General features: G+C 44.5%; 1 long non-coding RNA gene across 1 annotated transcript; it reads left to right on the forward strand.

The window, feature by feature from the left end:
- The first annotated feature begins 2,340 nt into the window (after positions 1-2,340).
- LOC126992344 (uncharacterized) lies at positions 2,341-9,778 on the forward strand. Its single transcript, XR_007746489.1, has 3 exons — positions 2,341-2,568; positions 8,942-9,127; positions 9,631-9,778. It is a non-coding gene; the product is annotated as an uncharacterized LOC126992344 (long non-coding RNA).
- Positions 9,779-13,706: the final 3,928 nt, after the last annotated feature.

Genomic DNA, 13,706 nt, shown 5'->3' on the forward strand with positions numbered 1-13,706 from the left:
AGGGGTTAGGTTCACAGGAGAGAGGATGGATAAGAGGATGAGTGGAACAGGCGTGGTAATGTTGTTAGTACCAATACGATAGATACATACAAGAACAGGTTAGATAAGTTCATGGATAGTGTGGTTAGGTGGGTCTAGGGTTACAGGAGCTGCGAATAGCCCTACTGGCCCTGCAGACTCTCCTTACGTTCTTATGAGTCTGGAGAACTGAGTGTGTAGTGGTAAGTTGGTGTGTTGTGTTTTACTGAATAGAACTGAAGTATGTAGGGTTGAAGTTGGTGTGCTGTTTTACTGAATAGAACTGAAGTATGTAGGGTTGAAGTTGGTGTGCTGCTTTACTGAAGAGAACTGAAGTATGTAGGGTTGAAGTTGATGTGCTGTTTTACTGAAGAGAACTGAAGTATGTAGGGTTGAAGTTGATGTGCTGTTTTACTGAAGAGAACTGAAGTATGTAGGGTTGAAGTTGGTGTGCTGTTTTACTGAAGAGAACTGAAGTATGTAGGGTTGAAGTTGATGTGCTGTTTTACTGAAGAGAACTGAAGTATGTAGGGTTGGAGTTGATGTGCTGTGTTTTACTGAAGAGAACTGAAGTATATAGGTGTGAAGTTGATGTGCTGTGTTTTACTGAAGAGAACTGAAGTATATAGGTGTGAAGTTGATGTGCTGTGTTTTACTGAAGAGAACTGAAGTATATAGGTGTGAAGTTGGTGTGCTGTGTTTTACCGAAGAGAACTGAAGTATGTAGGTATGAAGTTGGTGTGCTGTATTTTACGTATGTGTTGCGTCTGGAGAGCCCCAAATGTGCAGTTCGTTCTATATTCACTAAGTAATGTTATATCGAACCCGTGCCTGACTTAGCTCCTATTCCTGCACTCTTCGACTTGCTCAGAGCCGTTCTTTAGCCCAACTGACCCCTTGATGTGATAAGGGGGCTTCGCTGGGGACAGTTCTGCTTATCGTTGTCATTATTATTGTTGTTATTTATATTTACGTGTTCTATTGTCGTGAAGGTGCTATCTATGCACTTGTTATCTATTGTGAAAGGAGACGCATCATTGATTTCAACTAAGCAACCGATATGATAAAATAAACACACACACACACACACACACACACACACACACACACACACACATACACACACACACACAGATAGACGGACAGACACGTGTGAACAAACTGACATTTCCCTTTAGCCAAGGTCAAGGTAAGAGTGGTCCTCCTCCTCCTCCTCCTCCCCCTCCTCCTCCTCCTCCTCCTCCTCCTCCTCTTCTTCTTCCATTCATCAACATTACCTTTCCCTATGTTCACTTTTCTCCTTTTCCTTTTCCATTTCTTTTTTTTCTTTTTCTTCCTCCTGCTTCTCCTCCTCCTCCTCCTCCTCCTCCATTTCCTCATCCTTACCTATCCCCATGTCCACTTCACTTCCCTTCTCATGGCCCTTTCTTCCTCCCTCTCCTCCTCTTCCCCCACTCCTCCTCCTCCTCTTCCTCCTCCTCCATAGCCCATTTTCACAATAGTCATCATCACTTGAAATGCAATCTCCACTGTCCTTTGACCTACTTATCTCAAAGGAGGAAGAGGAGGAGGGGAAGAGGAAGAGGAAGAGGGGAAGAAAGGGGAGGATAGAGGGGATGATAATAAATAATGCGTAGACAGTTTGGGGACGAAATGAAGGCCTGTGTGTGTGTGTGTGTGTGTGTGTGTGTGTGTGTGTGTGTGTGTGTGTGTGTGTGTGTGTGTGTGTGTGTGTGTGTGTGTGTGTGTGTGTGTGTGTGTGTGTGTGTGTGTCTCACTAATTCCTTCCTTCCTTCCTTCTTTCCCTCCTTTCCTCCCTTCTTTCCTTCCTTCTCTTCCTCCTCCTCTTCCTCCATCTTCTTGTTCTCCTCTCCTTATTAAGTTATGAGAGAGAGAGAGAGAGAGAGAGAGAGAGAGAGAGAGAGAGAGAGAGAGAGAGAGAGAGAGAGAGAGAGAAGAGAAGAGAAGAGAAGAGAAGAGAAGAGAAGAGGAGATAGAGATAGAGATAGAGATAGAGAGATAGAGAGAGAAGTTGTGGAATTCAATGGGTTTCACTTTACGAACTTCACCGCTTACGAATTCGATGGTTTCAGTTAACGAACGACTAATTAATCATATATACATGTACACACACACACACACACACACACGCACACACACGCACACATATACACACACAGACATACCCTCCCTCCCACACACACGCTGACCTCTCCCCTCTCTCCCTCCCTCTCCCTTCCTCTCCCTCTCTCTCTCTCTCCATCACTGATAGTTCTTGCAGCAGCGGCCGGCCAATCGGACCTCCAGGTATATAAGGGTCGCCTAAGGATGCTGGACCGGCATTCGCGATCAAGCCGTCATCGAGAGCGCATCACTAGCTTGTCCTCACCTCGACTCTCTCTCTCACTCTTGGACACGGCTCGCCTCTGCTACTACTACTACTACTGCTACTACTGCTGCTACCACTACTACTACTGCTACCACACCTCCCTCGTCTTTCCCTCGCTGCTTGGAAGAACGAGGCGTGTCCACAAGGAATCAGATAGCAAGGTGGGTGTTAGTGTGTTGTAGTTGTGTTGCAGTTGGTGGTGATTTGGTGTTGTGTTGAGTGTGTTGTGCGGTGTAGTGATTGTGTTGCGTGTGAGGAAGAGGAGCGCAAAGTGTGTGTTTGTCTTTTACTGTTTACTGTTCCTGTGTTCTTAATTAGTGTTTTGTAGTTAATGTTGAAGATTGTGTTGTTGTTGTTTAAGTCTTCTGGTGTTGCGTGCGCCAGTGCGTGTGGTAATTGTATTGCGTTTATAAAAAAAGAATGAAATATGTGTGTTGTTGCTGTCTGTGTTCGTGTGTTTTTCTTACGTAGTGTGTTGAAATAGTGTTGTAGTTGTTGTTGTTGTGTTTGTTTTTCTTGGTGTTGAGTCAGTTCGTGTGTTTCGTATAACTGTGTCGCGTGTGTTGTAGAAGGAACGAATTTTAGCACCTTAACTGTTTGCCAAGGAAGTGATTGAGTTTACTGTTTGCCAATTAAGTGATCTAATTTACGTATTCCATATTTGACCTTTACCTGTTGATTAGAAGACCCGTTAACCTATATTGATCATTATCGTTTTAGTATGTAAGGAAAATGCGTCACCCTATGCAGACATATGATAATAATGATTGCTTTCCTCCTAATCTCATGACCTAACCGCATTCAAAATAGGAGGAGGATCAAGGTTAGGATCAAGGCGTCTTTGGAATCGAATCTAATCCTTTTTATTATTTTCTGATTCCTTTTGCTTGCCTTCATACGGTCTCCTCTTTGGATTAGCGTCTTGCGAGTATATTGCACGTGTTTCTTCGATCCCTAAGTCTCTCAGCCTCCTCCTTTACCGCACAAGAAAGGATGAGGAAGGACATTTATTGAAGATTATTGAGAAGGAACGTCTAATACATTTCGATACACTCACTTATTGTTGTCCGATGACGTGGAATTTGAGACGATCACGAAAGAGGAAATGGAAATGGGGTATGATGGAGTATAGACGAAGTAAAGACAGAAACAGATTAGCCCATAGGTGAGATCTGATTCACTGATGTGCGCGAAGTATAAACGAAATGAACGCAGAGAGATTATCACGTTAATGACAGCCGATACTTTTGAAATAAACACGAAATAATGAAAGAAATACATAGACAGATTAACCCAAGGAAAAGATCTAATACGTTGATGCCTGTAGAGTATAAATGAAACAAGTAGAGAGACAGAATACCACTTGAATGACATCCGATACATTTGACGACGCAAGACTGATAGGCAATAGACGAAGGGAACATGTACCAGGAACTATAAGGGAGGGCTATATCGAGAGAGAGAGAGAGAGAGGGGTTCACTGATTGACACTCCATGCGACTGAGTTTGATTCCTATTGATTGATGACGAATACAGGAAGGAGGGAGAAAGGGAGAGAGAGAGAGAAGAGAGTGTGGGTGTAGGTGTGGGTGGCTGCAGGGCTTAAATGGGTACAAGTTGGATACATTCAGGATTAAAAGGAGAGAGAGGGAGAGAGAGAGGGGATGTGTGGTGGGATGCAGGGCTTAAATGGGTACAATTTGGATACATTTAGGATTAACATAGAGTGAATGAGAGACAAAGAACCGCTTACAAATAGGGTTCTGCATGGATGAAATGGATTGAGCAGTTGTGTAGTTAATGGAAAAAAGAAAGAAAGCTGAAAATGAAGGTTAGATAAATGTGTGAATAAGGAGAATTGATGAAAATGGCGATAGATTGATAGATATAGATAAATAGGATGCAGAGAGAGAGAGAGAGAGAGAGAGAGAGAGAGAGAGAGAGAGAGAGAGAGAGAGAGAGAGAGAGAGAGAGAGAGAGAGAGAGAGAGAGAGAGAGAGAGAGAGAGAGAAAACCCGGAAGAGTTACTCATCACTCAAGGCCTGGGACAGAAGGGAGAACAACCACCACCACCACCACCACCACCTCTCTCCCTCCCTCTTGCTTTCTTCCGTCACATAACAACTTGTCTTTATAACGCCTCGAGGCCGGGGGGTTGTCATCTCTTGTCTTCTCACCTTGGGATTAACTCTCTCTCTCTCTCTCTCTCTCTCTCTCTCTCTTTCTCTCTTGGTATTTTTTTTTGGTGTTTTTTTAATGTTTTGTTGTTTTCTTCTTTATTTTCTTCTTTATCTTCCTCTTTTTCTTCTTGTTTTCTTGTTTCTGATCTTTTTTTATTGTCTCTCTCTCTCTTTCTCTCTCTCTTGGTATTTGTTTTTTTTTTGGTGTTTTTTTAATGTTTTGTTGTTTTCTTCTTTGTTTTCTTCTTTATCTTCCTTTTTTTCTTCTTGTTTTCTTGTTCAAATTTTTTCCTCTCTTTCCTTCTCGTTCTCCTCCTCCCTTCCTTTATCAAATCCTCTTTATTTTCCCTCTAATCTCTCTCTCTCTCTCGTATGTCCTCCTCCTCCTTCTCCTCCTCCTCCTCTTTTTCTCCTTTACGAACTATCAATCTTTTTTTTTCCCTCCCTTTCTCCTCTTTCTCCTCCTACTTCTCGTCTTCCAAGTTCATTCCATCCTTCTCCTCATCCTCCTTCCTATCCCTCTCTTCCTTACTCTTCTCTATTTCACGAACCATCATTTCTTTTCCCTTTCCCTCAACATATCACACATCATCCCCTTCTGCACCTCCTTGCCTTGTCCTCCTGAAGGGGCCCCATCCGCCGCCAGAGGGCCACGGGAGAAGGTTATTGAGGGCAGGGGTATATACGACATTGGCGGCAGCGAGGTGGGCAGTCAGTGGCCGCGGCTGAGATTGAGCAGCGGCCTTAGTTAACTTGCGCCAGCCCGTCCTTACCCGCGTTAGCCAGTCGCTTAGTCGCATACTCACCCTGGTCTTGCTCCTGACTGGCTGGGTGACTCGGTGGCTGCCTGGTTCGTGCTTGCCCCAACTCGTTCTCCTCGTCCTCCCTCGGCTCAGTCACTCACCTCTTCGTCCGTCAGTGAGTTATTTGGTTCCTTTAGTCGGTTCCTCGTATTCCTTCGTCTCTCCAAGTGCCACAAGACAGAGAGTGAGAGTGCGAGAGACAAGATTCGCCTCGTTTTAGACCTGATATCGTGTAGCTGCCCGTGTGTTCATTTGGTGCCCTGTGTTTGTGTGTGTGTTTACGTTGTCAAAGTGTGTGTTAGAGGATTTCTGCGCCCGTGCCTGCCTACCTACCCACTGCTGTGTCTGCTGTTGTTGTTCCTGCTGCTGCTGATACTGCTGGTCCTCCTCCTCCTACTCCTCCTCCTCGTCTTCGTCGTCTCCATCGTCATTTGGGGTTGTTGTCCTTGCTGTTGTTGTAAGTTATCGCGTGGTGTGTTGGTATTTCGTGTTAGTTTTGGTATTGTTGTTTTTGTTATAAGTATTTTTGTTTTGTTTTTGTTTTATGTTAACGGAAGGTTCTCTCTCTCTTATACAACCGTTGTCTGCTTTTCTGTTTTTTTCTATGCTTCTTAAAGGCAAAATTATCTCTCTCAATCACTTCATATCTATCTATCTATTTCGCTTTTACAATCACTATCTGGTTCTATTACTAATACTCTTAATCTTAGGACGAAACATCACTGTCAATCGGTAACTCATATCTCACTCACTCATCCAACCTCACTTTCCCCTATACTCTTCTCTCCCCTTTCAGCTGCCTCTCTCTGCATGCAACTGTCATCCTAACTGGCTATATATTGAGCGCCCTACTTTTGCCGAGGAATGGAAAGTTTACTGCATGGATCTCTCTCTCTCTTTCTCTCTCCCTCCCTCCCCTCCCCCTGCCTCCCACTGTTACCAGCTGCTATTACTGATATCACTGAATGCTTTCCTCCTCTTCTTCTTCTCCTTCTTCTTCTGCTTCTTGTTCTGCTTCTTCTGCTTCTTTGAGAGTATGTCCACTTAATTTGTGTCATTGTTGTTTTTGTTCTTTATGTTGCTTGTTAGTGTTGATTCTTCTCTTGCTGGCAAATGTTGGTTCTGTTGCGTGAATGACATGAGAGAGAAAGAGAGAGAGAGAAAAAAAAGTCTTTGTGGTAATGACTGAGTTGTTGTAGTAAGATAAAAGGGAAGATAAGTAGATAGATAGATAGATAGGTAGGTAGATAGACAGACAGACAGATAGAGAGTAAAAGAAAGAAAGAAAGAACGAGAGACAGAGAGAAAGAGAGAAAGAGAGATTATCACACTGATTGTCCCTCACCACCTCTCTACCCCTTCTTCTTCTCTCTCTCTCTCAAAGGGTAATGGAGAAGACTTACATATTTTGCCAAAGTAAGTAAATTGAGAAAGAGAGAGAGAGAGAGAGAGAGAGAGAGAGAGAGAGAGAGAGAGAAAGAGGTAAACCCTTTCTGAGTCAGACTTGTTGGAAGCCAGAGCGATGACGTCAAAGTGAGCGAATATTCTCTCTCTCTCTCTCTCTCTCTCTCTCTCTCTAAATAGCTTTATCGTAATTTTTCTTCATCCATCAAAATTCTATCGCCTCCTGTCCTCTTCCCTCCTCCTCCTCCTCGTAGTAGCAGCAGCAGTAGTAGTAGTAGTAGTAGTAGTAGTAACAGCAGAAGTAGCTGTTGTAGTAGGGGTCCTCCTCCTCCTCTCCTTCTCCTCGTCCTCCTCCTCCTCCTCCTCCTCTTCCTTTCAGTACCAGTAACATCAATCTTCCCTCATTCCTCCTCCTCCCACGCACTTACTCCTCCTCCTTCCCCTCCTCCTCCTCCACCACCACCTCCTCCTCCTCCTCCTCCTCCTCCTCCTCCTCAGCGGCACTTTTTCGGGACAAGATCACGGTGATTACCTCAAGCCAGGAGACAAAAATGTAGATATGAAGTCAAGTGTGTCCTAGAGAGAGACAGAGAGCAGGTGGAGGTCACAGGTGGAAGAGGAAGAGTAAGCAGAGGAAGAGGAGGAAGAGAAGATAATGAGGGAGAACGAGGAGGAGGTGTAAAGAGAAGGAGGAGAAGAAGAGGAAAGGAGAAAGAAGAGTAAGGTTGTGAAGAAAGGGATTGAGATGGACTTGAATGCTCTCTTGGTGGTCAAGATAGTGTTGTCTTATCTAGAAGGGGGTGAAGAGGGCAAGGAGGAGGAGGAGGAGGAGGAGGAGGAGGAGGAGGAAGAGGAGGAGTAAGCGTGTAGTTGATATGGAAAAATCTCATACACAACAAATCTTTTTTAGCGATAGGAAAGAGAATGAACGAGTGTGATTTTGGTTTCTGTGTTAAGTGTTTAAGAGGAGGAGAGAGTCAAGAGAGAGAGAGAGAGAGAGAGAGAGAGAGAGAGAGAGAGAGAGAGAGAGAGTCAATTCCTTACTTTTCTTCTCCTTTTTCATCTATTTCCTCTTTCTTTCAACTTGTTTTGTGGTTATTTTGCTTGTTTTTCATCCTTCCTTTCTTTGATCATCTTCGTCTCCTTCTTTCTCCCTTCTTTTCATCTCTCCTGTCTTTCTCTCCTCTTCTTCTGTGGTTATTTTGTTTCCTTTTTCATCTTTTCTATCTTTGTTTTTCTTCGTCTCTTCCTTTCTTCTTTTTTTCCCATCTCTCCTGTTTTTCTTTCGTCTTCTTTTGTGGTTATTTTGTTTCTCTTTTCATCTTTCATATCTTTGTTATTCTTCGTCTCTTCCTTCCTTCCTTCCTTCCTCGCTCTTCCTTTCCTTCCATCCCTTTGTTCGTTCCCTGATTTCATTTTCTCCTCCTTTGTGATTAAGTTTCATTCCTTCCTCATTTGATTTCGTCCTTACCTAGTTTACCCTTTACCCGTCTAATTATGGTTTCGTTTTCCTCTTTTTTATTTTCTTTCCTCTTTACTTTGCGTGTTCCTCTCCTCCTCCTCCTCCATTTCTTGTTTTCTTTTCTTTGTTCCTCCTTTCTTTTTCTCCGTCTGTCCTTCCTCTCCTCTGCTTTCTCCTTTTTCTTCTTTATCATCATCATCATTCTTCACATACTCTTCTTCCTTCTCTTCCTTCACCTCCTCCTCCTCCTCCTTCCTAGTCTATTCTTTTTTATTTGCTTTCTTCTCTTCTTCTCATTCTTCTTTCCTTCCTCTCATCTTTTCAGTCCGTTTTCTTTACCTCCTTCCTTCTCTTACTTCTCCTTAGCCCTTTCTCTCTGTCTGTCCTTCCCCCCATCACACCTTCGTCACCCCTTTTGAGTTCCCTTCTTCCTCACCCCTTTTCCTCCCTCGCTCTTTCTCCTTTTCTTCCTCGAATAACTTTCCACAACTCACCTAACTTACGGTCCCCTCTTTTTCCTTTTTTTTACTCGTTTTTGTTTCCTCCGTCTCTTCCTTCCTTACTCCCTTCCTTTCCTACTCTCCCTTCTCAAGCCTTCCCTTTCCACCTGTCTCTCCTCTCCTTCCTCCAGTGTCCCTCTCTCTTTAGCATGTCCTTATTTAACCTTCTCATCGCCTCCCCACAGATGGTAGGCGGCGGCGGCGGTGTGAGGCTGGCTGCGGCGGCCCTGGTTTTGGTGGCGGTGGTGGTGGCGGCGACAGCGTACCCTCTGGCGCAGGGGGATGACGGCGAGAGGGGACTGGCCGCCTTCAGGAGGAGTCTGTACGGCGCTGGGTCGGTGCGCAGGACTCAGAACCAGTGCACCAATGACGTGAGTGTTGGTGACTGTGTTGGTGATGGGGTGGGGATAGTATTCTGGTATCTAGCTTGTTGTATAACTCTACGGACATTGATAACAGGATTGGACTTACAAATGTGGTGTTAGATTTTCTTATAGGGTAAAAAAATGTTATCTTGTAGTAATGTATTTTCTTTTTCTCTTTTCTTTCCTTCCCTTCCTTCTCTCCTTTCATCTATCTCCCCACCTACCTGTCCCTTTCTACTGTCCTTCCTCAATCATTTCTTTCCCGGTCCTTCCCTTTCCGTCTATCTATCCTTAATACCTTCCATCCTTCTCATTTGTCTCTTCTTCCTTAATTATTCCCTACCCGACCTTTCCCTTCCTTCTGGCTCTCCTTTCCTTCTTTTTATCTTCTCTCCTTCCTTTCTTTCCTTCATCCGTTCCTCAATCCTACCCTTCCTAACCTATCCTTTCTCTCTCCTACCTCCTCCCTTCTCTCTTTTCCTTCTTTGTCTCTCCCACAGCCTCTGCAGCAACATATGTGCGAGATGTGCGCTAAGGAGACCAAATCGCAGAAGGTGTACACGCTCTGTTGCAATGGTGCAGACAACGCGCAGATCTGGTGTCAAAGTTTCCTCGGCTTCGGCATCAGCAACATATAAAGCCCCTCTTCGCCTCCTCTGCTCCTCCTGATCCTCCTGTTCCTCCTCCTCGTACTGTAGTTGAAGCTTCGTCCGCCTCCAACTCCTCATCGTCGTCGTCCTCCTCGTCTGCGTCGTTTTCGAAATTCTCAATCTCAGTCTTCTTGTCGTCAATCTCCTCCTCTTCGAAGTCCGCCTCCTCCTCCTTCTCCTTGCCTTCGTTTTCTTCGTCGTTCTTGAAGTTCTTAATCTCATTCTTCTTGTCGATCTCCTCCTCTTCGAAGTCCTCCTCCTCGTCCTCGTCATCCTCGTCATCGTTGTCGTCAGTCCCGTCTAGTGCTGCCGTCCCACCTCCACCTCCACCTTCACCACCACCACCACCACACCACCACCATGATGATCTCCGCTCCTCGTAACCACCTCCACCCTTCGTGATATTCGCTGTGCTCGCTCCTGGCTTCATCCACCTCCACCTCCATCACCACCACCACCACCACCGCAAGATGCTTTAACTCCACTCAGCTTTACCTTTCGTCGTGATGTTCTCCGTTCACTCCACTTACTCCAGCCAGTCACTCCACCTCCACTCTCCACCTTATCCCTCTACCTCTCCTCAAGTTCATATCCACCACCTTCCTCCTCATCCTCCACCTCCTCCTCCTGCCCCTTTCTATCACAATATCCTTCATCTCCTTCATCTCCTTCTTCTTCCTCCTCCTCCTTCCTTCCAGTTCGCTCGCCACTCCCAGGCTCTTCCCCAACGCGTCAGTATCGGAGTGAGGAGTAATGGAGTGAACTGAGAGGAACTTTTTGTCGTGTGATGTGATCTTCTGGTTTTCGCCTCGCTAGTGTTACCAACCTTGAGTTACTCCCCCTCCTCCTACTACTGCTGCAACGACTACCACTGCAACTACTACTACTACTACTACTACTGCTACTACGACAACTACTACCACTACGAAAAGCATGGAGGGATTTGCCACTTCATTTTTATCTGTTTAATCACCACCACCACCACCACTACCTCCCCTACCACAATTATCACCTCAGAGATAGCTACCACTATTGCCTACCACTACTACCATAACGACCACCACCACCACCACCACCACGACCATTCTCTCCCTTAATCCTTCCCCCCCCCCCCCCCCACACACACACACATACACACACGCCTGAATCTAATACTCTCTAATGCTCTAATAATACTAATTTAATACTCTGGCCAGTAACTTATGTAATACTATTATTATTATTATTATTATTATTATTATTATTATTATTATTATTATTATTATTAGCTACCCCTCTCTTTATCTTTCTTTCTCCCTCAGATAAAACAAAAGAGAGTCGTGTTAATATCTTTCAGCATCTTTAGGAGTGTCATCGGAAGCTTGAATAATCGTAATCTATTGGGAAGTGTGAGAGAAAAAGCAATTCTAAATATAGTGATAAGATAGAGAGTTGTTCAAATGTGTCACACCTCTCTCCTCCTCCTCCTCCTCCTCCTCTTCTTCTCCCTTCTTACTCCTTCTCCTGCTCCTCCCTGTTATCGCTTGTTATCCACCTCCTTGTTCATCTTGTGCTTATTCTTTTTCGTCCTCATTCTCGTCTTCGTTCCTCTTCTTGTTCTTCATCTGTTATTTCGTGTTCTCGTTTCTGTTATTTACCTTTCTGTTCTCGTTCTTACTCTTTTTTCTTTGTCCTTAATCTCGTTCTTCTTGTTCTTCTTGTTCTCATTCTTGCTCTCCTTGTTCTTGTTTTCTTCCTTTTTGCCCTTCCCCTTCTTTCTGTTATTATTATTCTTGCCCTTGCTCTCCTTTTTTTTTTATATTCTTTTGGCTCAAGTAATTAAAAGTGAGGTCGATAACACCCTACAACATCACGATAAGAGAGTTAATTATTCAGCAAAAGGAGGTTACGGTAATTACCCTCCACACATACACACACGTTATTTGCATATTCAGGACAGGTGTCACGATAAGGCGCGGCAGGTAGCAATGGTATACTTAAGTAGGGTATGGAGGTGTGTCGTAAGGACGTACGTTAGAGAAAATAAGGGAGAGATGAGTCAGAATGTAATGGTAGGAAGTGTTATCATTGTTACGTGTGATAGGAAGGGAGGGAGGGAGATGATATAGGTGTGTGTGGGTGTGGGTGTGGGTGTTTGTGTGTGTGTGTGGGGGGGGGGGGGGTATGTGCGTGGGTGTGGGTGGGTATGGGTGCAGACTGAGTTGGTGTGTGTGTGTGTGTGTGTGTGTGTGTGAACTCCGCATTGCTTCATATCTCAAAAGCTTCATACGGTTCAGTCATGCGCTTCAAGATATAGAAATGAACTTGAGGTAAATTTAACGTCCACCCACACAGTCCACTTCAAACTAATTCAATATTCATAGCGAGTCGTAACTATCTCAAAAGTCAACTATTCCATTGACTATTCTACTATTCTATTTATCAACCCTTTGCTATTTGATTCAGTCTTAACTATTTCCGAGCTGGACTATCGAGGACATATTAAAGCGTTCTAACCACCAGGGCCGTGACGGAGATGTGCACTGGGGCCACGCACGGCTATAATGTATACCCCGAACATTACCTTTAACTACCTGGCCATTCAGCGCGTTCCTCAACAAGTCTCATAAAACTCCCTACCTGGCCACCAATTAGTCACTGCTTTCACCACCAGAGCGCAGTGCCATCATCTCAGAGTAAACAGATTCCCACGTTCTCTATTTCACGTGATAAGTTTTCCTGCGACCCACGAACCTTTTTTTCAAGAGTCGAGTGAGTCAGCCAGCCCTCGCTCCGTGCTGGTGAGTCGTGAATCTTGAGTGCTGAGTCGTGGGTGGATGGGTGTGTATGGAAGTGTTGAGTCGGTAACATTGAGAGAGAGAGAGAGAGAGAGAGAGAGAGAGAGAGGAATGCGTGTGTGTGTGCATGAACAAAAGGAGAAGGAGGAAAAGGAGGAGAGGGAATAATTACTTATCATTTCCATTATTGCAGTCTATGTTATGTTAGTGGACAAGAGAAAGCGAAAGAGAGAGGGGAATAGAACCAACGTATTGCATTTGTTCTATCTTGTGTTAGTGTGGCATTTGGGTTTATGTAGTTTATGATTTAGTCTGCTTTGATTCCATTCCAAACTCAGCCATTCTGTACAATCGGATCAGATCACACCCTCTGAAACCCTAAAGTCCTAACGCCCTACGTCTTCTGTCCGGCCCTAGTGACACTGAAAACCGAGATACAACGGAAGCAAACGACCTTAGAAGTTAGTAAAGAGGTTTGGCTGGGGGAGGACTCATTGCATAATCAGCTAATTGAGTTAACAAAAGGAAAGGTAGGACGAGATTTAGCAAGGTGACGGAGCATTCATTATTCATCCAGATAATTTTAAGGGCATTTCAAGAAGGGAAGAGAAGGAAGGGAAATAGGGGAGCGAGGGAAGAGCAGAGCGTTTCATGTTGGCAAGGACGTAGAGTATAATGAAGTTAGTGAGCGATACGACTTAGAGTGAAGAGGAAGGAGAGGAAGGGAGGGAAAGGGAGGTGTAGAAGAGAGTGGTGTGGAAATTGTGTTAACTTAAGATATGAGGGACATGGTTCGAGCCCCTTCCACCTTCTTCCATCTTCTTCCACCCTTTTTCCACCCTTCTTCAGTCCTCCCTTCTTCCATCCCTCTTCCACTTCCTTCCATTTTTATCTCCCTTCTTCCTTCCTTCCTCCCACCTTCTTCTAGCTTCCTCCACCTTCCCTTCCACTTTCCTCCACCTTTACCTCCATCTCTCCGCCCTTTAGAGTTCCCAGTTATTTTTTCTCCTCTCTCCTTTCCTTCTCTCTCTCCTGTCATGCCTAACTTGCTTATTTCCTTTTTCCTCTTTATTCTTTTTTTTAACTTTATTTTTGCATGCAGAAGTTCAGAGGTTGATAAATTTTTCCCTAACTTCATTTTCCCAACTTCAATATTTT

This window comes from Eriocheir sinensis, unplaced genomic scaffold, assembly GCF_024679095.1.
Source record: "Eriocheir sinensis breed Jianghai 21 unplaced genomic scaffold, ASM2467909v1 Scaffold449, whole genome shotgun sequence".
NCBI lineage: Eukaryota > Metazoa > Arthropoda > Malacostraca > Decapoda > Varunidae > Eriocheir > Eriocheir sinensis.